The following is a 25,783-nucleotide window of genomic DNA, read 5'->3' on the forward strand; positions in this document are numbered from 1 at the left end:
TAGACAAAGCAGACAGGGAAATAAAGCTACAGGGACATGAAGTGACTTGCCCACAGGAACCTTCATAGGTCAGGGGCTGAATCAGGGAGATAACTTGGATACCTTGCATCTCAATCCTGTACCCTAACCACTGGATTACATTGCCTCCCCAGTAGATAAATATGGTAAAAGCTATTAAAAGATGTTGCATTTAGACAGTCTTTCACTTTTTTACCATATTTTGACCAGTTCTTCATACAAATATTTGTTTTGTACTCTCAGAGCAGAATTCCACAGTTGTATTGGCCTTCTGTAGCTGAACTACTCCTGGACCTGTGTAGCTGACAGATTCTGCAACGGATTTACATTATCATCTTTGTTGCAAAAATGATTCCTTCAGTTCAGATCCTGCCCAGGTGAAGAGTTGTAAAGCCACATTTCTCTTTGATGACTGTTTAGCAACCTACATGAAATAAAATTGTTTCCATTCTTTTCCTGCTGCCCCTCCCAAAAATATACTCTTTACCTCTCTTTACCTCTCCAGGGTAAGATCTTGTCAGCATTTCCCAAAGACACCATCCCTCTTTGCTGACAATTGCTGTGAATTGCGGAGTGGTTGAAATGAGCATGCTTTCCATGCCTGCCAAGATAACTGATTAAATCAGTGTATTCTCCACCCAGTTGTAAACCCAAACTCAGAATATGTCTTTAGGCCCTAATTAAGCAAAGCACTTAAGCACACATTTAACTTCAGTTGAAGTTCTTCAGCCCATCTGTCGCAGGGGTGAACGTACCCTTGAGAGCACTAGAGCATTACCTGAGACTTCCTCCACCTCCCCAAGTGGAGAGAATTGAGTGCAAGGGTTCATGAGGCACCTGTTACAAAATCATGCGAGTGTAAGAGCACCTTCTAGGGGTTAGAAGGTAGGTAGATGGGAGAGGCAGTATTTGAGGGAAGCCAGGCTGTGACTATAAAGAATGAGGGTCTGGGAAGGAAAGAGCCTAAAGGGTTGGGTTCCCAGAGCCTAATGAGGGTATATGTGGATTTCCCTTGTGAGGGAGTGCACTGACTGCATTTCTGCCTTTATGAGGAGAACAGAACTGATCAGAGCACAGGAGAGGGGCAGAGGACAGACGTTCAGCTGGAGGGCTGTAGTCAGGGGAAGTCCCTTGGTGGAAAACTTTTCAAACACCTTATGCTGATGGTGCTAGGGATGGTGGCTAATAGGGGAAACACAGATTCACATGGCTGGTTTAGGGAGATCCTGCTATGCAGTCCCTATTCTGGATGATTAAGCCTAATCATATGCTTCCAACTCACATAATGGTACTTTGTTGAGACTTACACATGTGCTGAAGTGCTTTACTGAATTGAGCTGTTAAAGGGAGAGGAGCTGCTAACTATATTTTATGCCATGTTTAATAGTGATATGTTGTTACAAGCCCCATAAGCATGTGTTATGTTGCCTGTGAAAGGACTGTCTTCTAGAAATGAAGGTTTCTCCCTATTTTCCAGAGAAGGAAGACAAAATAAGAGCAACTACTAACTTTTAGGGTTTGTAGTTCCTATCAGAGAAAAAAACTGTTTTTTCTAAGGCTAGGTAGATGTTCAAAAAGCCCGAGGTAAAATCAATCCAAGTTGCACAGTTTCTGTAAGCGGCGTAGTTTAGATCTGTAGTGAACAGAACACGCATCCTCCTTTTGGTGGGAGGGGCAATTCTTAGACTGAGTTCCACCATTTTTTAAACCAGTCTGTGTGCCTAGCTTCTTTTCTGTTACAAGTATATACTGGTTTCTAATCACTTATACTGTACCAGTAAAAGTGTCATGTCTTTGCCTGGCCTAAACATTTAAATTGTTTGCTGGGTTTCCATTAAAATTAAATCATGCTGTGCCTCTGGTACCTGTGAGAATATTTTGGATGTTTCTGCAGAGCTAGTATTCTTCCAAATGACTGTATGTCCAACTTCGCTTGTGCACATGTGGGAACTGGACTGATGCCTCCATGGAAGTCTACCTGGTAGCTAAAAATATTAGCTTGTAGTAATTGTATGTGCTGGACAAAGGTAGTTTTGCTCTAGTGAAGTACTCTGATTATGTTAATTATTATTTGGGGTGGGGGGTTGTTTTTTTACTACTCCTGTCTTAACTCATTCTTTATTAGCAGAGAGATTGTTAGCTATGTTAGTCTGAAGTCAGGCAGAAGATAGGGCAAGGAAGCTCCTTAGACCAGGGGTGCTCAATCCCTGGCCCACTAGCCAGATCTAGCTTTCAGTGCCTTGTCATCCAGCCCACAGGGTTCCTTATGGATTGGTGGGCAACCTTGTGGGCCGCAGTCCTACGCACTGGATCCAGTGTTCATGGCCAGGTGAAAGGATTCTGGGGCCCCAATCCCTTTGTGTGGACCCAATCCTGTGGTGCAGGGTCCAATCCGGCCAACAGACCAGTCCTGCATCATTCATTTGGCCCACAGGGCCAAATGGTTGAGCACCACTGCCTTTGAATAACTGATTTACAAAGGCATGAGCTTTCATACATTAACAACCGACTTCATCAGATGTCCTGCTGTGCTGGTACAGAGGCATAAGCCTCTGTAGGCAAGAACCTATTTTGTCATATCCATAACTATTAAAGAACTTGCTTAGCTATTCTTCTGTTGATTATTGTCCAGAAAGCTCATGTCTCTGTGAAACATTCAGTCTCTAAAGTGCTATTCTGGCCTACCTTCCATCCTTCTGTGAGACTTACTTTAACCTGCTTCATATTGTACTAACATGCATGTAAGTAACTCTACTCCTTTAACTGTTCATGTGAGTATAATTAAGGCTATGCAAAAGAGTCTGAATGATCAGGCCTTTGTTTTACATCATTGTGTCCCTGTTATTTAAGACTGCTGGCTACTTTTAAAATTCCATTCTGACTTTTTAGGTTCTTCTCATCGTTACAGGCATGTAGCAAGAATGATTCAGCATATATTCCTGAATTTCTGCTAGTGCATGCTGGCACATTCCCTGATGCCTGCATCTTCTTATTTGCTATGTCCTCCATACCAGTTTGAAACAATTGGTGCTAGGGCTTTTAGCAGTTATTCACCAACACTATAGAGCTGAAAATATTTGAAAAGCTGATTACCTTATGGTTTACTGAAGCCAAAACTTGAGGAAACATATATTGGACCCTCCTTGCACTTTGTATTTCGATTACAAAGTGCTTGCTCCAGGACAATTGTGAATGCTGCTGTATAGCTTATACTTTGGACCTGATTCTTAGCTGGCATCAATTTGTGTAGATCCATTGAGTTCAGCTGGTTATCTGGCCTAGTTACAATTACGTTGCTTTATAAAATCAGACCCTGAGGGAAGTGTTAGTGCTGACTTTCCATTCCCCCGCCATGACATTAAAGACGTGATTACTTTTACCCTCCCTTCCACTGCTGTAAGTTGGCTTGGAACTTGCATTTGTAGTAGTGAAAAGGTGAAGTAAAATGCCACCATATCTGAACAGTGGTGTTTCATACTAATTTTGCATGGATGACAAAGACTACAAGCTGCAAGATTACACAGGGAACTTGATTTAGAGGTGTTTCTTCCCTATGTGTTTAAGATGTGCAAAATGTTGAACATTTAGTCAGGGCAGTTTTACGTGGACTCATCCCCTCAGACAAATGAAAATAACAAGTCTGCTGAAGTCATGTTTAGGAAAGAAATGGCTGATTTCAGAGGGTCTGTGGTATGCTGCAGAGCTCAGACAGACAAGTGATAAAGTACAGGGATCAGCAGGGCACATATATCAGTAGCCAAATTATGGCTCTTGCAAGACTGATAGGGAGAAAGAGCACTGCCTCTTTGAGGGATAATGCTTCCTCTTCCATGGCACCTGTGGAGATGTCGTAATATTAAGCTCTTTAGAAAGCTGTAGGTCAGCAGACCTGTGGTTCTACTAGCTATATTGTACTGTGGTGAAGCAAGGCATTAAGGAAGACTGCAGAATATTAGGTTGATGCTTTTAATTCTTACAGTCTTTGTCTGGTGTTTCTTATGAAATAGAAGGACAAGATAAGAGAGGCAGATGTAAGGAGCTGAATCTAGCAGCCACCTCATTCAGAACTGATTTGGTTTTTATTGGCTTTTTTCTTATAGATGAATTGGGATGCAGTGTCATTGGACCATGAAGCTTGTTTAGCCAGGAATGCTGATGCACAATTAATGGCTTGTGAAGTTGCAAAAAGCTTTGGTGGCATGATTTAGTCACCAGTGATAGACACAGATTAAATACACATCCAGCTCATTTAGGGGTCTTGCTAGGAATTGATTCAGATGGCATTTGATCTGCAACAAGGTCCTGTCACTTTGGGATTTGCCCTGACAATAAGATGAAGTAGCATAATCCTCAGCTAGGGAGAGCTATGGGGCAGTGGACAGGTGTGTGTTGGTAGCACTTGGAAGTGCCACAGAAATGGAGCAGTCATTGAGCATGCTGCTGCCCCTGGACTGAAGGCTGGCAGCTGTTGCTTTCCCCTTGCCCCTGTGGGAAGTGGCAGGCCATTACTGAATGCACTGTAGCCCCTGGTTGGGGGAAAGGGCCAAGGGAAAGGAAAGGGAAGTGCTGATGACAACTTAGCATCTAAGCCAGGGGCAGGCAATTATATCGGGCAGAGGGCTGCTTACTGAGCTTTGGCAAGCCATCAAGGGCCGTATGACAGGCAACCAGGGGCAGATGTATATTTATTTTCTACATTTTTTAGGGACCCTGCGGGCCGGATAGAATGTTCTGGCAGGCAACATCTGGACCATGGGCCGCATTTTGTCCACCCCTGATCTAGGCACAGCTCATTAACTCTCCACTTCCTGTGCCTCCCACCTTAGATGGGCATGGAGGGGGAGAGCAGAAGGTTGGAGGCGAAGAGGCCTCCTGTAGTGCTGGGCTGCACAGTACACAGGTTATATGTGATACTTCAAAACATAACACTACAGAGCAATTTCTGTTTCATCTAGAAACACTTTTGTAGTGCTACAGTGGACGCATAAATCTGTCCCCTCAACTTCTGTAGTGGTGCAGATGTATTGTCTGTCTATAGTCTTAGGGAGAGGCAGCCCTTGGAGTATAGACCCAGTGTTACTCCTGCTGCTCCACAGTCACCCCTGTGCAAAGGGCAAAAATATGTTCCCCCCTTCAGGAGTGCCTTCTTCAGTGCACACAGTGCTTGAGTGTTGGGGTCTGGAAATTTGAATGAGGGTCTCATTCACAATAGATGCTCTAGAGGAGGAAGGCTACCTTGATTCTCTCCTGTCCAGAATAGCTATGCATGCAGAGGCAAAATGCATTTCAACTTAATATTGGTCATGTTAGCATGATTTAAGAAAAATCATAGATGTCTTCTGTCTGTTCAGAATATAAAGTTATTTAGACGAGTCTGAAAATTTTTTTTTCCCAGCATTGGCAAGATATCAGGATATTATGTGATACTTTACTGGTTTTTTATTACATTAGCATATTATCTTCCTGTAGCATTTCTTTTTACAAATTGTAGAGCAACTAACGATGGTCAAACATTTGCTGTTGAAACTTTTTCAACTGAACTAGGCTTTTGACAAAATGAACATGTGCTTTGCATGGAGCCGTTTTTGATTTCACATTGAAAACCTTAACAACCAAAAAAAGACAGTATTTGCCCGAGGACCAAAATATTCTGATTTTTAGAGATCCTGCTTTAGTGCCTCATGGGAGCTCTGGTTTTGCTGCCTAATGTCCCAATTCTCTCTAGACTGGTGTTTCATGGAGGAGAACAAGATACTCCATGAGGATTGTAGTTCAACCAGTGGGTGACTGCTGACTTAAGGTGTTTTGGTTTTTGATCTGGAACTTTTCTTAGTACTTGAAGAATGAGGAGAATTCCTTGGGGAAATGTAGACAAAAATGATTTTTTGTCACACTTTTCTCAGGGAAAAGCATTTCCTAAGTAGCTGTAATGGCTATAAAGATAATCCAGTCATTATAAATATATCCCATATACTCTTTATGACAGGGTTTCTCATTTTTTTTTAAACAGTGCACCCCTTCTGGTGGGTATCCCTCCCGGACTGTACCCCCTGGACAAGCAGCGGGGGTGTCCCACAGCAGCCGGTTGATGGGAGGGGCGGGGGGGTGCTGGCGCTGTGTGGCACCGCGGGGCAGCAGGTGTGCAGCGGTGGAGGCGCGCTTCCCAAGTACCCCCGCTTCTCCTGCTGTCCCTGTGTGCCCCCTGGGACCTTCCCAAGTGCCCCCTTGGGGTATGCATACCCCCGGTTGACAACCTCTACTTTATGACATTTGTCCAGTATTGTACATGTATGTAGAAAACACTTCTCCTATTGGATCCAGCTGTCTACATATGGTTCCTTCACTTTGTTTGTTGTACAAAGAGTAAAATATGCAGCCTGCCTCCAAAGCCTCTTTACAGTAAGTTTTCCTGTATTGGTTACTTCACCTGCCTGGCAGTCCCATGATTGCAGGACAGGGTGGGCAAAATAGGGCCTGCAGGCTGGATCTGGCTTGCCAGGCCATTCCATCTGGCCCATGGGGCCCCTATAAAAATTAGAAAATTAATTATTATCTTCCTGTGGCTGCCTGTCAAAGATAACAAGGAGCCAGCAGCAGCAGGACCCAGGAGGAGCTGGTGGCAGGTCCCAGTGGCAGCAGCAGAAAGGCCCACCTAACCTCAGCCCACCCCCAGTCACCCCAACCCCTAGCCCCCAGCCCGAAGCTTCTGGCTAGCAAAGGCTTCTGGCCTGGTGACCCTGAGGCTGTTTCCCCACCCTCCCTCTGTGCGAGAGTGGAGATTCACATAAGAATGGTTGAGGGGAGGATCACCAATGCAGCAGGAGCTAGCCTGGCCCATCTGGCACTTTGCGGTTCCCAGCTGGCTTCTGCTGCATCTTGCAGTCTTAGTTACACAGCCAGGAACCACGTGCTGCTGGAGCGGGCGGGTGTAGGGGGAGTGGGTGGCAGATGGGTGGACGGGGGAAGAGTGGTGGGTGGGCAGCAAGTGGGGGAGAAAAGGAAGCAACAGAGGAAAGGCAATGGTGGCAGGTGCAGGGGGGAAAGTGGCAGCAGTTGGGAATGAGGGGCCCTGGGGCCGGGGCTGGCAGCAGCAGGAGCCAGCTGGGAACTTCAGGGGCCAGGCTGACTCCTGCTGTGTTCTGCGGTCCAAGCATTGCAGCTGGGAACTGTGCAGTGTGGCACAGATCCAGCCGGGCACCTCCTGGCACCACGCAGTTCCTGGCAATGTGGCACTGAGCCAACTCACCCTGGCCCATCCCCTCCAAGCACCACACAGTTCCTGGCTGCAATGCCAGGACCCATGCAGCGCAGCATGGAGCTGGCTGGATTGGCCCTGCAGCACACGGTTCCCAGTTGTAACTCCAGGACCTGCATGGAGTCAGCCGGGCCTGATGATACTCTAGTGCTAGGAGTTGTGGGGAGTCGCACACCATGAGGCTGGGCTGGCTTGCAGGGTTCCTGGCACTCTAGTCAGGAGCTGCACATAGAGGCACATAGCCAGAGTTCTGCAAGCCCCACATTGCAGCCAGGAAACGTGGTGTCTTCCCCCACATCCCCCACACACACACACATGCACACAGTCCTGTCACAAACCCCATACCCACCCACACCCCACATACACACACACCCACAACAACCCAAAGAAACCCCACACCCCCATCCATACCCCCCCACAACCACCCACAATGTACAAGAGTAAGACTTCATTTTGAGCTATTATGCAATCGCCTCTATATATACAACAAAACACACAAATCTGGACAAAAATATTTTTTTTAATAAAATACGTTATTGTAGATATGTGATTTTTAGTATACAATTTGGGGGATTTTTGGTTCAAAGATGGTAACTTCCCCACCCAAAAGGAGTACTTCTGGGTAGAGGTGCACCAACACATTGGTCCCATATCAAATTGGCACCGATATAAGGAAAATTGACAGTATTGACAGTCGGCTTTTTTTGGCTGATGTGACCAATAATGTTGCCAATAAATGCACTGTGCATGTGTAGGCAGCCAGGAGCACAGCCCAGCAGAGTAGAGAGTAGTTGGGTCCAGCTGGTAAGCTTGCTGTGAGGGAAGGGGTGTAGCGAGGGCTGATCAAAGCCTACATGGTAAGGGAGGGAGTGGGGCTGAGGCAGGGGCAGGTGCTGAACAGCCAGGGTAGGGCGCAGGATGAAGCCACAAGTGGCATCTCCGGTGGGCGTGTGGAGGGGGTGGCGGCTCCCACCATTGCACGTACTCTAGGAGGACATGGGCATGTGCCCCCAGATCTGCATCCAGGCCAAGGGCGGGCTGCCACTGAGGACTGAGGCCGGGGGTGTTGCTGGGCTCTTCCCAATGTGGGGGTTGGGCCAGGGGTGCACTCAGGGTGAGCAGTGGCACTGGGAGGAGGGTTGGGGGAGCTATGGCTGTGGCTAATTTTGGGAGGCCGCCGCCACCTGCCCCAAGAGCTGTTTGGCCCAGCCCAGCCCCCTGCTGCTAAAGGGTTGGTGCCACCCTGGCCCCATCCTATAGTGGCAGCCTGCCCTGCATGCAGATCCAGGAACACACACCCCGCTTGCCCTCCCAGGGTGTGTGTAGAAGCGGGAGCCACTCTTTCCCCCCCCACCCTCTGTCCCCTAGACAAGCCAGTTCCGGCTCCATCCCACCCTCCACCCAAGCTGTGTAGCGCCTGCCCAGGCCCCGGTCCCACTCTCTCCCTCACCACAGGGGCTTTGATCTGTCCCCGCCACACCCCTTCTGTCCCCACTCACCTCTTCCCCCACAACAGACTTACTATCCAGACACTGCTCTCCAAGCTGCCCGGCTGACTGATGATATGCAGATCGGTATTGGCCTATATGGCTTTTTAAAAATCAGCCATTGGTATAAGCCCAAAAAATCTCTATCAGTGTACCCCTACTTCTGGGGCAAGGGGAGGGACTTCTTGTGGCAAAAGTCAGGGGTCAGGGGTGGGATTTCTTGCACCAAGATGGCAACGAGGGGGAGGGACACCTGTTGAGGGGCAGGGCTACCTTTGCAGCCCTTGACAGCTCACCAAAACTGATTGAGTGGCCCCCAAGCCGAAATAATTGCCTGTCCCTGGCAGAGAAGATCCACTTGAGACTTCCTGTCCTCAGTGAGGTGCTTTTGTTACAACATGACTCTGCCCAACTTCTTACCCCTTCAGCTCCGTCCCTTTATTCCCTGGCCTCCTGAAAATATTTGTGGCCTATCTTTAATTAATATAGATATTTAAAACCTAAATATGCCAAACAGTACAAAATGTATGTCTCTTGGCTTAGTTGCTAAGTGCCTAGGCAGACCAAGTTTTATCCAAGACACAACAGACTTTCTGCAAAAACTCAAAAACACAGATCACCTTCCCAACAATACCCGCCTAGCCACCATGGATGTCACCAGCTTATACACCAACATCCATGCCTGCCTTACATATCTACAAGAACAAGATTGCAACTCAGAGTACAGACCTCAAGATATTATTGAACTTTTATACTTCATTCTCACACACAACAACTTCAGTTTCAACAACCAATACTTCAAAATACAGTCATCAAAATGGCCCCACAATATGCCAAGCTTTTTATGGAAGGAGAACTCTTCTTCCACCTGGAAGAAGAATTCCTGGAGAAGTGTACCATCAAACCCATTGTGAAGAGGGACTAGCTATAAATGAAGGCGAGGAAATGGAAAAAAAACCTTGTACCGGGAGAATACTGTTTTCAGAGTAGCTTTACCTTTAAGATAGGAAGAGACAAGAAGGAGTGGAGCGGCATGCAAGAGAGGGGAGAATGGAGCACTGGCTCGGAGATGAAGGAATCCTGAGAGGCGGTTTCACCCCTAGAGAGAGAGGACGTGTCCAGAAGAGGGAGTCTGGAGTCCCTGGATAATTAGGGCAGCATGCTGATGGCTCAGAGATTAAAAGGAAACAAAAAGGAGAATCGAAACCACGAGAAGGAAGGAACAGCAGATGCTCATAGGTCCCTCAAGGAGGGCAAGTTATTTCTTATATGTTTGAGTTTATGTGCTGTTGTTTTCGAGAGAGCTCAGTTGGGACTGCCAGTGCCACGGGGTGTACTGGGGAGAAGAAGAGCCCAAGTTCATGCTGCTCCCACACCCAGGCAGGCAAGAGGCAAGTGCACACAGAGGAGCTCCGCAGGATAATACCTCCCCACAGAAATTTAAAGGGGAAGAAAAGAATAGACTGAAAGCAATACCTTGGTTAACAAAAAACAAAACAAAACAAAAAATGTTTTTGTAAATAGTTCTGTATCAGACTTTGACTTGTTGTGGCCGTGTTGTTACGGTGATGTTAAAACATGCAACTAAGAGCTTTCTGAAGGTAGAAACCAAAGTACGTGAAACTGTGGAAAGAGACACAAGTTGTATTGAAGCTAATGAATGGTAGCAGAAAAAAACTAATAATAATAAAGAGAGTTGATCAATCATATGTGAATTGTATTCCATCAAAAAAAACCCCAAAAGCGCTCAGACATGGTACAAGGGAACTCGAGTAGAGGGTGTTACTAAAACAGAAGTCTTGTCCTGTTGTCGGCATCCTACTGCATAGAAAAAAACACCCAACTGGTAATAAAAATTAGATCAAGATGTGGCAGGCGAGAATCGGTCTATAATGCAGAAGGACTAACATCCAGCAGTTAGGGAGACAAAAAAGAAACAAGAAAAGATCACACTCATAAGGAGAGACCTTACACCCATGATATACCTGAGATATATATATATGACATCATCATCATTTGGACTGAAAGCCTGCAGTCTCTGATTGATTTCCATCACAAATTCAACAATCATCACTAAGGGTGCACCGATAGAGATTTTTGCGGCTGACACTGATAGAGATTTAAGGAGGCATATCGGCTGATACTGATCTGATTTCTAATACAGCTACCTCCAGCTGGTAAGTCTGGTGTGGTGGAAGGAGAGGGAAGGGGCATGGAGAAAGGGGCAGATCAACACCCCCCATGGCGAGGGAGGAAGCAGAGTGACGGCGAAATTTGGGGTGGATGCAGCATCCTCCCAGCGCCACCGGCATCTGCTGTGAGCCCAGCCCCTGCCAAGAAGAAACCTGCGCAGCCACAGCTGCAGCCCACCCCGCACCAATCTGGGGGGCACATGGCCCACCCCCGTGCCCTCCTGGGTTGCAAGCAGTGTCAGGCGCCGCCTCCCGCTCCCCCCCCCAAGCCATGGCTTCAGCCCCCGCCTGGACAGCGCCTTCTCCTGCCTCACCACAGGAGGCTTTGATCTGCCCACACCCCTTCCCTCCCCTTCCACCCCACCAGGCTTACCAGCTGGAGACAACTCTCCATGCTGCCGGCTCTGCTTCTTGCTGCCTGAGTGCTGCACTACAGCTGTGTGCAGAATGGGCATTTATTGGCCAAATTATCATCCCCATCGGCCCAATATCCAATACAGCCAGTTTTCCTTATATGAGTATCAATCCGATATCGGACCAATGTATCGATGCACCTCTAATCATCACCTCTCCATCAGACTATCTCTTGAATACTCGAAACATTAACATTTCCTTTTTGGACACCATGATCAATATCCAAAATGGTATAGTATAAAACACTATATACAAGAAACCCATGGACCAATGCACATCTCTACACAGAACCAGCAATCACCCTAAACACACCAAAAAAGTTGTAATTTACAGCCAAGCTCTCTGATACGACCACATTTGCACCAAGTGACTGTCACCTCACAACCTCACAAATCTCAAAAGGGCTGTCACCCAACAAGGACACTTTCCCAGAGAGGTAGATTGTACTTTTGAAAGAGCCACCTGAATACTACGCAAAGAATTGCTGCAGTACAAAAAGAAAATCCCCACAAATTGCACACCATTAGTTATGACATATGACCCTTCCCTGGAACCTACATGGAAAATCCACAAGCAGTTGCAACCCATACTAGAAAGAGACCCTATTCTTAAAGAGATCTTTCCAGCACCGCCCATCCTAGCCTTTAAACAAGCACCAAACCTCACTAACCTCATCACCAGAAGCAAACTCCCTATGACCCAAACCACACCACTTGGATCCAAACCATACCAGGACAAGAAATGTAAAACCTGCCAACACATCTCCAGTAACTACCTACAATAACTACACCCCACAACAGAACTATCACCATTCCTGGATCTTACACCTGCACCTCCAGAAATATAATATACCTCATCCAGTGCACCAAATTTCCTTATGAAAAATATGTAGGAGAAACCAAACAACAACTGCGTACCAGAATGAATGGACACCAAAAATCCATTAAAAATATCCAATTATTTGTGGGTGCCCACTTCTCACAAGATCATCCCTCCCTCTTTGATTGCTCAGTTCTAATCCTCAAAGGGAACTTACAAAACACCTTTCATAGACAAGCCTACGAACTTCACTTCATAAATCTACTGGATACAAAAATCATGGACTTAATATAGGCATTGGATTTATGACACATTACAACCTGCCTGACATCTGATTCACCAGGTACCTACCTGAAGTTTACTGTTTGCATTCCTTCACATATTTTTCCCCAACTTCCTCTGCTCCCCTCCTATCTCTACCCATTGTCTTCCAAACTTCTGCCTATGTACATTTTCACAGACTTCATGTCACACTTTTAACTTCTTTTCTACCTTGGAGAACTTGGAACAACAGCAGAGTCTCCCAATGCCTCAAGAAGGGCGTTTGTGTCTGAAAGTATGCAAAGAACTTTTATCCAACTATTTAGTTGGCCTAATAAAAGATATCACATCTACCCAAAGAACCTTGCCTACCTATGTCCTTTGACTAACACAGCTACAACCAACAATCCTAAATCTTTTCCCAAGAAAAAACTGTTGGAAATTACTTGCATATAAAATGCACACTTCAATGTGGTAAGAGCGGGTTCTGCTACTTGCTGACTGAAACAGGAAGCAAAATCTCCAGTGATCCACAGGGAGCAGAACAACAAGCAGGCTCAGCTCCCTAGATGATGCTACTCAGTTTTTCACTACAAGGAAAGATCTTTTTTACATCAGCCTGCCTGTCAAAAGCAAGGTGCATATTTTATTTTGGGACATGTATGTGAGGAAAAAAACGTTGTTTTTAAACTACCCATGGGCCAGATTGATCACCAGTGAGAGCAAGAAGTAACAATTGCTTATACAAAGAATCCCGCTGACCTCAGTGTGACTTCCTGTGCGACTAGGGCTAAGTAGTACAGACAGTCAAAAAGCCCAAGGCTGAATCAATTCAATCTTCACAGATTAGTCTAAACTGCATAGATTGAACAGATAAGCAGTTGTGCCTGTTGATGTGCATGGAGGCTGCTCCAGTGCATTATAATTACAGAGATAAAGGTTGTAGCTGTGTTGGTCTAAAAGTACAAGTAGTCAGTGTGCTAGAGGAGATATCTTTTATTAGACCAACTAGACAGTTGGGGGGAAAATGTTCTTTATTTGCAAGCTTTTGGGCACACATGCCCATCCTCAGGCATAAAAGGCAAAGATTGTAAAATTTCTCCCAGGTAGAAATGAAAATTCTTATTGTACAAGAGACCTGGAGGGTGGTGTAACTTCTCCTGGTTGGTAAAGTTCATTTTATGCAAATTAGGCTCAGATAAAAGTTGGAGCAGTCTATTTGCCTCAGAGTTATGCTTCTTTCTTGTTATGCTGTTTCATATTTCACAAGAGAATTGGTCATGGAAAGGTTCTCCTGGACAAGGAATTTCTGTTGTGTTGAGGTTGCTCTGCAAGTTTGCAAAATTGGCCCGAAACAAAAGGCTGGAGCAGGGGTGTCAGTTTCCTGATCTCAAGGTGTTGAATTTTGCTTCCTTCTTATAAAATTATGAAGTTTTCATTTTAAAATGGCTAATTACAATATCTTCCATATTTCAGGGATAATTACAGTGCATCAGAGTAAACTCAATTAGTTATGCTAATGAGCACTCTCCAGCAGCCTTCACATCTTGTGTATCAGGATCCCTGCACTTCAGAATGGTGGCATAAGTGCTTTAACTAAAGTTTATTTGACAAGCTTTAGTTAAAGCACCCCGACACCATTTTGAAGCAGGAGATGCTGATATACAGGATGCTGCAGGTGCATTAATTAGAGTGAATCTCAGAGCTGCTCTAATTTAAATGCCCCACCCCTGGAGCACATGTAAAAATGCCCCCAGTAAATTAAATTCACTTTTGATTCCAGAAATGCAGCCACATGCCAGCAGCGGCTCAGGCCAGAAGCTGGGGTCGCTAGAGAATGCCTCTCTGCTCACCTGGAGCAGACTGCTTGGACCAAGACTAACCTGCTCCAACCTGTGAGATGGGGTTTGTGGGGCAGGTGCAAAGCATGCTAAGATGCCAGAGGCTTGTGAGTTAACTTCAATCTGGAGAGGATCTGGGACAGGAATTCAATAAAATGATTTAATCTAAATCACTTAAGTCTGATACTACATCCATCCAGGTTTCTTTTAAACTGGTTTCATGTATTTTGGAAGGGGTTTATGTGCACTGAACTCCTTTTGTGTTACAGATTTGAACTGGTTTCCGAACACTTATACCAGTTTATATGTAATTTCTGTCCCTGGCCTGGGAGCATAGAGATGAGGAAGGCCTTCTCAGTTTAGCCTTACATGATTTTTTTTTCTTCCAGAAATAGCAGTAGTACATGCAGCAAAATGGAAAGAATTCCTCTGGAATTAAAGAGGAAGGAAAAAGAAATAATTTTAATTACTTAGTAATTTGACAGATATAAATATAGCGAGTCTGTTCATTTAAAATTGAGCCTTCATTATATGAGCATTCCATGATTTTGTTATGGTACTTGCAAACAAGAGTCAGCATTCCTAATGAATGCTTGATTCAGAAGGAGAGATTTGTGCTTATGAAATGTGTTTGTATAGTAACATATCAGTGGGGTTTGGCAGACCATATGTTTGCATATGGAAGTCAAATAGAACCATGGAAAAAATCCACTTTTTGCCACAAAAAAGCAAATTAACCTATTTTAAAGCAAGATTTGCGTTTCTTCCTAGTTTTTTCAAACAATCTGTGAAGAGTGGTATTCAGAGCATACCATGTGTTACTGGTGGAAAGGTTGATGACAGCAAAAATGAAAAAATGAAAGGCATAAACTTTTGTTGGCAAGATTAATATCTTCCGTATGCGTGTCTAGTGAGAATGACAGACCAACAGCAAAACTACTTCATATGTCAAGATTTTGAAGTAAGAGTGATGGTATAATAGTTGGTGCCTACTTTTTAGGTTCTCTTCTCTGGGGAAGAGCTCTCCAGTGGCATATTGTCATAAGCAACTGAAGAACGTATTTCTCATTTCCTATGCAAGACCCCTTCCACATAATGGTAGATGGTAAACAAACTGACTTGCATCGCTTCTTTCCCTTCATCCCATGCATTGAACAGGTCTTACCTCAGACCATTTATTGTTCATGGGCCAGATCCTTAGCTGGAGTAAGCTTGCATTGCTAAGGAACAGGTCCCCAGTGTAGTCACACTCTTTTGCCAGCCCCTAATTAGCTGCAACATTATAGTGACGATTAAATTTAGCCCTTGTTTGATGTCAAGTATATTGATTGCCGTACCATCTGGAACACAGTATTGCCACAGGTTGGGATTCCTAATGGAGCTGATAGGATTAGGTGCCCAACTCCCTTATCTGATTTGAAAATACTATTCACAGTGCTGTGCGCTGACTGAGAATTCATTTGCTGATGAATTTCTCAGGTCTGTAGTAGATAACTGTTGATCCTCTGGATCATGGTGTACCTGTAAGAGGTCTAGTCAGATACCTAATGAATCTATTTGTGGCTGACAAGCCCAATTCAAGAGTGACACAGCTTGTTACCAGTTTCACAGATCCATATGTTGTCTAAGTTGGAGTCCAAATTTAAAGCATGCTGCTTTCTCTTTTGCTTTGCTTCCATCCTCAGGTCGGTATGTATCTTTTAAAAAATAACATTTCTTCTCAGCAACAGTGAAGAGATTTGGAAGAAAGAAGGAGACAGCAGTGCCTGACAAACAGTTGTGACCCCAGGCAATTTCACAAAGTCAGCCAGAACACGGGTGTCAAATGCTGCTGGGCTTCTGCGCCAGATCTGAACTACAAGGCTTTTTATGGGCCATATCCAGCCTAGGGCATTGGGGCGGTTGTCATTGCAGCAGCAGTGGGTCAGATGACTCCAGGGTGAGCAAGACTTATGTTGCACAGCCCTCACTTACGTACCTGCTGCTGAAGGCCATATCCCTTGGGGCCACAGGGACTTGAATTCTGCAAGTAGGCCAAACCCACTGCTGGCCGTGTCTCCAACTTCCAGTAGCCTGGTAGGTTGGATGGAGTGACACTGGGATATATGTGTGACACTGCTGAGCTATAGTAACTATAATACTTCCTTTGGAAAGGAAACGTACTGTTGGCATATTGCTATATGAGCTAAAGACAACAAACCCAGATGCAGGTCCATTCTGAGCCAAGGCGGTGCATCAGGCCAGCATGGTTTAGGCACACCCATTTCTGTAGCTAGTAGCATGCAAGGCACTGGTGTGGATAGCTTCACATCCAAATGCCTTTGATTTCCAGAATTCAAAGGACCAGGTAAACTCATACAGCTAGGTTGACCAAAGGCAACCTCTGGGGTGAGTCCAGGGTTGCTTGGAATTTGGCCCCTAATTCACTTACATGCTTTTAAGAATTCTACTTGGTACCTGTCTGCATCTTTAGGTTCACAAATATATTTGAAAATCCAGCCCTTAACCTCTTAACAGGATTTTGGACCCTTTACTCTGTGTCTTTTTCCATTAGAATACTGTGCGTATCCAACTGACACTGTTATCACTAATACAAATTCCAATGTGAGGCAAGAATGACAAGGCACTGTCTAGTCCAGTGATTCTCAGCCAGGGTGTCACACCACCCTGGGGTGCCTTGAGATCTTTTCAGGGGTTCTGTGGGGTGCTGCATACTGTTAGGTTTACAGACATGATTCACTAGCTAGTCCCAGAGATTTCAAATAGAATGTCATAGTTGTGAACTTTCTGAGTTCTTCGCAAGAAAAAAATTGCTCCATTGTTCTTCTGTAGTCAAAAAACATGAAACAAAGAGCTGGCATTTTCCAAGGGGTGCCTCAAGTCTATATAGGGGGGTACCTTGAGTCTAAAAAGGTTGAGAATCACTGCTCTAGTCCTTGGTACACAAGGTTAAGTTCTTGGTACACAAGGTTAAGTGCACCTTGGCTTGTGCTTATTGCACTGCTTGCTTATATCGCCTTGTTTGATTTGAGCTATTGTCTGTTGCTGTCTTTCCCTTTCTGCCCACTCCACCTGCCAGGCTTCTCTTCTACAACCTCTCTTTTTTCTAGCTCCCTTTTCCTTCGGTCTTACCAAGGCCATCCTCTCTTCCTCAGACCCACTCTTGTTCTTTCCCAATGTTCTGTTTTCTCTTTGCCTCTAAGCTTGTTGCTGCATTCCTTTTATATGTCCTGGTTTTCTCCTTAAGTTTATCAGATTGTATTGTTTTTGCCGTTTTTAGTTGAGTGAGAGTGGAGAAGTATATTGCTAAACTTCAGCATAATGAATATTTTAGATTTCAGCAGGTAGGCAATGGCTTATATGTAGGTGTGCAGTCACATGCATCGTAGGACCCATGAAGCTTTTTTAAATTGACACACGCATACACACATGCTTTAGTGCACACTGTAACACACCTAATCTGCATGCATCATCATTGCTCTTTGATTGATTGACAAATTGATTGATTACCCATACAAATAGCAGCACAACTGTATGCCAAAACTGTCTGCAAATCAGACCTGTATAGACTTAAAAGTACTGGTCACTTTTCAGGCTTGAGTCTTGTCCACACACAACAACTGCATGGGTTTACCTTAAATTGATCATCGTGGATTTAGTTAAACAGGTACAAACTGCCATGCAAAGTCTCTTGCTCAATTTTATGTCAGTTTAGCCTAAACCTAATTTTAACTGAGTTCAGCGAACCTATAATGAGACTAGTTTTAAAACCAAAATAAACACATTCACTCAGATTTGTGCACTAGCACAAATTTCATATCATTCCTTTAGCTAAGCATCTGCAGTTTTCTTCTGTGAAGGCTTCAGAAATTCCTTGACTTCATAAATTATAAGTTCAAGATTTCATGTTTCCCTTGCAGTTGCTTGCAGACAGCTCCACGCATAACACTGGAAGGTGAAAAATGTAAAGATGAAATCTCAGTGAGAAGAGAACTTTAATAAAACTGACAAGGGGAGGAGGGTGGGGAGGGGACTGCCATCCCCAAGAATTAGAGGTTTTAATGACTGAACATTTTCTTCTTTGTGTCATAGCCATAAAAAGGAGGAGGAAGCCCAAGACTTCCTTTATCTCTGTGCAGACTCTTCTCTCCTCCCTCCCACTCATGCTCTGTGATCATTGTTCATCTGGATCACTGTGTGCATTGATAGGAAAAAGCTAATCAGAAATTGGAAAGGCAAGAGCATGGCGTGAGAATGTGCCTGGTTCTGCTGAAGCTCAAGAGTGTGTCAAATTTACATCTTTTACCATTAGGACCATCCATAGCCTTGAGAAAAAGGGCAGGCGCTGAGCATGGCTGGTGCCACCAATGGGGTGCCAAGGGGAGTGTTGGGCCCATAATCCATTACATTAGCACTAAAAAAGCTGGCAGGACGGAAAAAGGACCTTGTGCCAGATTCTCTCCTTGGTTGGTAGTGTGTGCTGCCTGCACTGTGCTGCCACTAGGAATTCTGGCTGAGCCCATGCTAGAACCTCACCTGAAGAATGGCCCGTTTGGAGCATCTTTAGTGCATGGTCTTTAAAACAGATCCTAATATTTACACAGGCAAGGCAAGGCAAGGCACATTACTGACTGGAAGAGAAAGCAGAGAAATCTACCTTGGTGAGCTTTCAAACCCAAAACTTACAAAAGCTTATATGGAGATTAGGGGACCTTTAAGACAACAGAAGGAGCAGAGTAAGTATTAGATTCTGAGTTTGTTTATGTACACCTTTGTATCAGCTTCTATCAAAAGTTCAAGGAAGTAAAAGGTGGCACTTCGGAAACATCTATCAGGGTTTTTAAAACCCCGCATAGTGGGCAGCCACCACTGAGGGTTTCACACTTTAATGTCCCATAGACCAAGCCATCAGCTTAATTTCATGAACCAGTCATTGAATCCATGCATCCATCTGTGGAACCGGGCAAGGGCAGGCTCAGATGTTTTTTGTTGAATCTCTTCTGGTTTATTCTATCTGAGTTTTGATAGTGCATCCACCAGAGTGTTACGTAACTCTGCCAATACATTATTCTGCTCTGTTCTGGTGTTTGCACTACACCCTCAGAATGTGTTTGAAGGCTGTTCTGCGTTCTGCTTCCTTCAGCTTCTACTGCTGTGCTTGTATACCCTGTTCTGGTTCTCATGCTCTACCCCTCCCCAGGCTACTTGAGTGCCTGTATGCTGGATCTTGTACCATCTACACTTCCCAGAGCCTGGCGAAGAGACTTTGATCCCAAAAGCTTTCAGAAAAGGACAGTTTTCTTGCCATTTTCCAGTTGCTCTAGTAAAAGGTATCATTTTGTATGTCTTTTTGTCTCAGACCAACATGGCTACCAAGTACACCCCCGTATGCTGGATTGCATTCAAGTTCTTACATGATGCACCATCGGACTGCCTGCATCTTGTGCCTTACTGGGTGCATCTATACGTTCATTAATGCACTTTTGCTACTGCCCATTAAGTTTAGTACCTCTAATTCAAGGTACTACAGAAAGGTGCATTAGGCTGCCCTAATGCACAGTAGCAAAAACGAATGCCTTTTTAGTGACAATGCGCAGTAGACTAATTCTACTGTGCATTAGCATATTAGCCCAGTTTTTGCTGTGACGCTCTAATGTGCAGTAGAATAGGCTACTGTACTGCATAGTGAGTCCAATTTTTGGGGTTCTTGATCTGAGCCTAGCTTCCTAGGCAAGTGCCTACATGGCACCCCAAATAACTTCTTATTTCAGTTTATTTTCAGCTCAGATTTTGAGCTACAAGAACTTATTCTTTTTTAGAAAAATAGTCATTGCTCCTGAAAATTAATGGCAAAATGCAGTTTTATTGTCTTGACAATAGAGGTTGGTGATTGTTCTCACTGAAAGAGCTCCATAATGGCAAACATATTATGCTCTCCAATACACACAAGCCTCTTTTATAACCTATTTATTCATGATATACGTTTCTTTTTTCGAAGACTAAAGTTATTAGCACTTTTAAAAAGAACCTTTTTTTCATTGTTTTTCATAGAAATGATGCCAGAGTGTTATGGGGAAAAAACCCATTAACACTCCAGATTTAATTAACTAACTAAAATATTCTGTTAAGGCTCTTCTCTGTTCCATCAGTTGTTTCAGCAATAGGAATATAAATATAGTAAGTTGATTACTGGCCTTCAAATGATAGGTTAATCTTACTGCTTTGTCAGTTCTATGGCAGAGTTTGAATGCTGCTGTCCTTCTCAAAAAATAAAGCCTCTTATCCACAGAAGCCGGAGGAGTGGCTTCAAGAAACCCATGATCAGGGCCTGATCCTGGTATTCTTACACAAGAAAAATTCCTACTAAACTCCATGGGAGTTTGATTTAGATGAGAATTTTATTTCTTTGTCATTTCCTCCTGCTCCTCTTGGTTTCTCTGGATCTTAAGGATACATATAATAGCTCTTCTGCTATCTCTTTACTATCACATGCTAATCAGAGTGGCAACTGAGGCACCCTTCCCCCTGCACTAGGCTGTGATGATAATACCTGAAGAACTGGGACAGGGGTGTAGGTTGTTGCTGTGTTGCTCTAAGAACACAGGCAGACAAGGTTCTTTGGGTGAATCTGATATCTTTTATTAGATCAACTTAAATAATTGGGGGGGAAAAATTTAGCAAGCTTTTGGGTTTAAAAACCCTTCATCAGGCTGAGGAAGCCCCTTCAGTTGGTGTGTGCTCTTCCTGGATGGAATGAAAAGTAAAGAAGCCAGAGGCTGGGCTGGTATGCATGCAAGACAGGCAATCAGTGAAGATGTAAATTGAGGAGTCAGTGGGTGAGAGACAGGCTAGATGGTGGGGGAGAGAAAAGGGGTATGAAGGTAGCAGTTGAATAGTGGAAAGGTACCTGGGGAGTCAGGTGTTAGGCAGGTTATAATGTATCATAAATCCAATGTGTATATTTAATCCATGATTTTTTGTATCCAGGAGGTTGATGAACTGAAGTTCATAGGCTCATCTCTGAAAAGTGTTTTGTAAGTTCCCTTTGAGAATTAGAACTGAAAGACTGGAGAGAGAGTGGTTTCCTTGTGAGAAATGTGCCCCGACAAGTAATTGGGTATTCTTGTCTTTTAATTGACTTCCAGTGTGTGTTCATTCTGGTGCACAGTTGTGGTTTGGTCTTTCCTACGTATGCATCAGGGCATTTGGTGCATTGGATGAGGTATATTACATTTCTGGAGGTGCAACTGTAAGCTGCAGAAATGCTGATGGCTCTGTTGTGGGGTGTAGTAACTGTGAGGGTGGAGATGTATTGGCAGGTTTTGCATTTCTTGTCATGGCACGGTCTGGATCCATTCAGTGTGTTCTGGGCCCTAGGAAGTTTGCTTCTGGTGATGAGGTTAGCAAGGTTTGGTGCTTGTTTGAAGGCTAGGATGGGTGGTTCTGGGAAGATCTCTTTAAGAATTGGGTCTCTTTCTAGTATGGGTTGAGGATTTTCTGTATGGGTTCGAGGAAGGGATGATATGTCATAATCAGTGGTGTGTGATTCATGGAGGGGGGACTTCTTCTGTACTGGAGCAATTCTTCACATGGTATCTGGGTGGCTCTTTCAAATGCACAACCTATCTCTCTGGAGAAGTGTCCTTGTTGGGTGAAAGCCTTTTTAAGATTGGTGAGGTGGCAATCCTGGGTTTTCTCCCCCGTGTAAATTTGGTGGTATCTGAGGGCTTGGCTGTATATCACAGCTTTCTTGGTGTGTTCAGGGTGATTGCTGGTTCTGTGCAGATATGTATGTTGTTCTGTGGGTTTCCTGTATAACGTGGTCTGAAGAACTGGGAATGAGATTTCTTTGCCTGGACACTGAAGCCCCTGTAGAGGCTGGCCTTGACTAAAATGGCCCTGCATGAAGCTTTCTTTACCTTTTGGTGGTTCTGTCTGGTTTGCCACTCTTCCAATCAGAGGCAGCTCTGTTTCAGTGGTGCTGTATGTATATGCCATTGCTTAAGGCTTTTAGGGTCTTTGAAAGGGAAAACTAACACATTTAATTACCTTAAATAGAAGGACTTGCTCCCTTCCTGGTGCCTCTGCCTTTTTGTTTTTATCTGAAATAGACCATGATGCCTTTATTTTGAGGAAATAAATAATAGATCCTTGCTCTTTGTATTCTTTATGATCTCCCACACCAGTGATTTTTGCCTTCCTCGGAAAGGATCCAGATGCCTCTGTCAGCTGGAGTGTAGGACTTTGTTTTGATTTGATAATTCATGCATAATTACTCATGCAAAGGCCAACAGTGGAATTTTCAAAAATGCTCAATATGGCTTTACTTGGCTTCTCTGAAAGCCAATTGTAAAAGTCCCAGCAGGACCAGAGTTGCTGTGGAATTATGGCCTCGAGTGGTACCTTGCTATCAATGCAAATCGAGTATTCAAGATAACAGGAATCAAATTCCATTGTTGAGAGGCATGATTAAAAAAATTCATGGTTCCCACTGATACGGCACTGTCACCTTGACTTTATAAACCACACTTTATAACTGATGGCTAGAAACATGCTAGAAGAGGAGATTGCATACATATGCTTAAATCATGTTTTAAAGCAATGCAAAACTCTGCACAAAGCAAGCAGGGTGACATTTTAATGGGGAACAATAAGTAGGGACAGCTATTTGCCCACAAGAGAGTGATTTATTGCATTTGGAGTGGGCTGAACTGTAGGAACTAGGAGCTCCTGAATATAAAGAAATGCATTTAGTAAGCCCTGAGAAAATAAAGACTTTTACCAAAGGCAGCCTCAGTCTGTCTTTACATGCAGCATTGTTTTCTCAGAGGACAACATGAATCTCCTATATATAAAATAGACAACACTGTGAAACTGTTATCCCCATACTGTGGCAAATGGGGACATGTTAATAGCGGCATTTGCAAGCCTTGGTTCTTATACCCTGCAGCATACCTACCCAGCAACATTAATTACCAGAGACGCACCAAACTTATCCTGCGCTCCTTCCACTGGCTCCCCACAAGCTACAAACAATTCTTCAACTTACCACTTGTAGGTCTTTGCAGAAAACATTAGGGCTTTTTATTAACTTTATTGAGTAAGTACTAATGTAGTTAAGCACTTTTAAAGTATATTCTCTTAATGGATTGTGCAAATACCATATTTTTTTTACATACAACACACTCTTTTCTCCAAAACCAGCTGCTGGAAATTAGAGTGCATGTTATATGCAAGAAATATGATAAAAGCAAGTTCTGCCACTTACTGACTCAAACCAAGAGTAAAATCTTCAGCAACCCACAGAGAACAGAAAAATGAGCAGGCTCATCCCCCCCAAGTGCTGCTGCTCAGTTACTACAAAGAAAGATCTTTTTTCTTTCATTTGGCCTTTCAAAAACAAGGTATGTGTTATATTCTTGGCTGTCTTGTATACGAGAAAATACAGTACTGACTCAGATACTGTAATTTTTTCCTTGTGAATTAGAACATTTTCCCCAACTCACCTAAAGATGCAATATAGGACCATGGCTCTTTGGTTATCTCAGACTATTTGTGTGGCTCCTGAGCCATATCCCCTCGAGCATCGGTATCACAGAATATCAAATCAAGCTCAAGTTCTTGGTACTTATCTCCATGGCAATCAATGGCCTGAATCCAGAGTATCTAGGAGTCCAACAAGTGCTCTGGGATGAAGACTCTGGTCAACAATTTTGCTTCTTTGGCCACAGTGGAAGATTTTACAAGAAAGGCAATTCTTATTTGTGGAGGAGACAGCTTTCTCAGAGGTTGGTCCAGCAGCAGAAGTAAGGACCTCCATGAACCTCATTGCCCTCTGTTGTCAGCACAAAGTATGTGGCTTTAACCTTGCTTTCTCTAACATGAATGTATAGCTACGTGTGTATGTGCATCTGTTAGATAAAATATAATCACCCATTGTGCATGTTCTTTCCCGATCAGCTATGTGACAGACATTAATCATATTGCTTAGTGCATAGCTGTGCGATGTTCAAATAGTGCAATAATAAATGTAATATAAGAACCCATGTAAAATAGAAGGAAGGGAGTAAGGAAGCATAGCTTTGGGTCTATCACACTCCTATAGAAATAGTAGTGTGTTCTGATGAGTATGAGGCACATGTATGGCTTACATAAATTGTTTTTTTAAGGAATGGCCTTACACAATCTACCCTGTTTGGGAAAGACTTTCTTTGGAATGCAAGTACTTTAGATAATGCCTTACCTGGAATTTTCATTGCAGGTTTAAGGTAGTTAGGAAATATTTTAGCTAGCTGGTTTATACCAAATAAACATCATCATAAGATCCACATTTTCTCAGCAAAACATGAAGCCATCCCATCACTCATGCATTAAGGGCCCTGGCAGACCTTACAGTCACAATTAACATGTTAATAATTTGATTAATTGTAACATGCCACAAGTTCAGGCAATTTATGGTATAATGAAATGGCTAACCAACCACAAAAATTTTCTACATTTAATGACACAAATGGAAAAGTTTTAAATATAGAACATCTTTGTGACTGGTTTGTATTGTGGCACGAATATGTTAGGTGGTCATCAGAGTCCAGCAAGAAGCAACCCCAGGCACATAACTGCCTCCTGCTTGATCCCCAGGATCTGGCAGGGGGCAGCCCAGAGTACTGGGATTCACCACGCAAGGCTACACTGGCATGCCTTTCAAGTTTCTGGTGCATCAGAAACTTTGCTTTGGGGACTGGGTTTCCAATGCAGGGCTCCCTGCATGCCAGCAACTTGAAAGGGCACTATGGACCTTTCAGGTGCATGCACAGTTGTAGATCAGGGAATTTCCTCATCCCCAGCTGTACACCCCTGCAGTTACAGATTGATATCTGTGGAATTTCATGCCCCATCCTAACAATCACACCTCCTGCTATGCACAGATTATTTTGATTGGGCATAAAATTCCTCAGATCCCAATTGTGATCAAATTAACATCTGCCAGGGGCCTAAGGTAAACAACTCTAATCTAAAGCAGCAGGCAGCTGCTTTAAAACCTGTTGACAATTAAGCCAGTAAATAACCAGGAAAAAGTTAGAAGTAGGTGTTAAGTAGGCCAGCTTACTGTTAAAGAGAGTTAATCTTTTCAAAACCTTTCTTTTTATCAAACGAATTATGCTAGTTACTAATAGTACCACAAAATACAGTAAGTAATACACAAAAGCAAAATACACTAATACCAATACACAGTTTGTACAAATATATATTTATATTATGCTCTTTCTTTTGTATCACAATTTGATTTAATTTATAATCATCATTCACTACTCAATTATGACAGGAGTACCTTTACGTGTGTCATTTACCCAAAGGTATAAAATAGTATTTTAGTATAAGTTATCCTGTTCTGGGAGCAGAGTATAGCCCTATATATCTACAGCTGTATTACATTGCTGACATTTCTTGTTAACTGTCTGGGTGAAGCTGATTTGTGAACAGTTGAAACTGTAGTTC

At 43.7% G+C, this 25,783-nt stretch overlaps 1 protein-coding gene across 10 annotated transcripts in view; it reads left to right on the forward strand.

Moving 5' to 3' along the window:
• The window catches only part of PTPN5 (protein tyrosine phosphatase non-receptor type 5), a 147,351-nt gene that overhangs the window by 38,566 nt on the left and 83,002 nt on the right, over nt 1-25,783 (forward strand). The window lies entirely within an intron of this gene.

This window comes from Alligator mississippiensis, chromosome 2 (assembly GCF_030867095.1).
Source record: "Alligator mississippiensis isolate rAllMis1 chromosome 2, rAllMis1, whole genome shotgun sequence".
NCBI classification, from domain to species: Eukaryota; Metazoa; Chordata; order Crocodylia; family Alligatoridae; genus Alligator; species Alligator mississippiensis.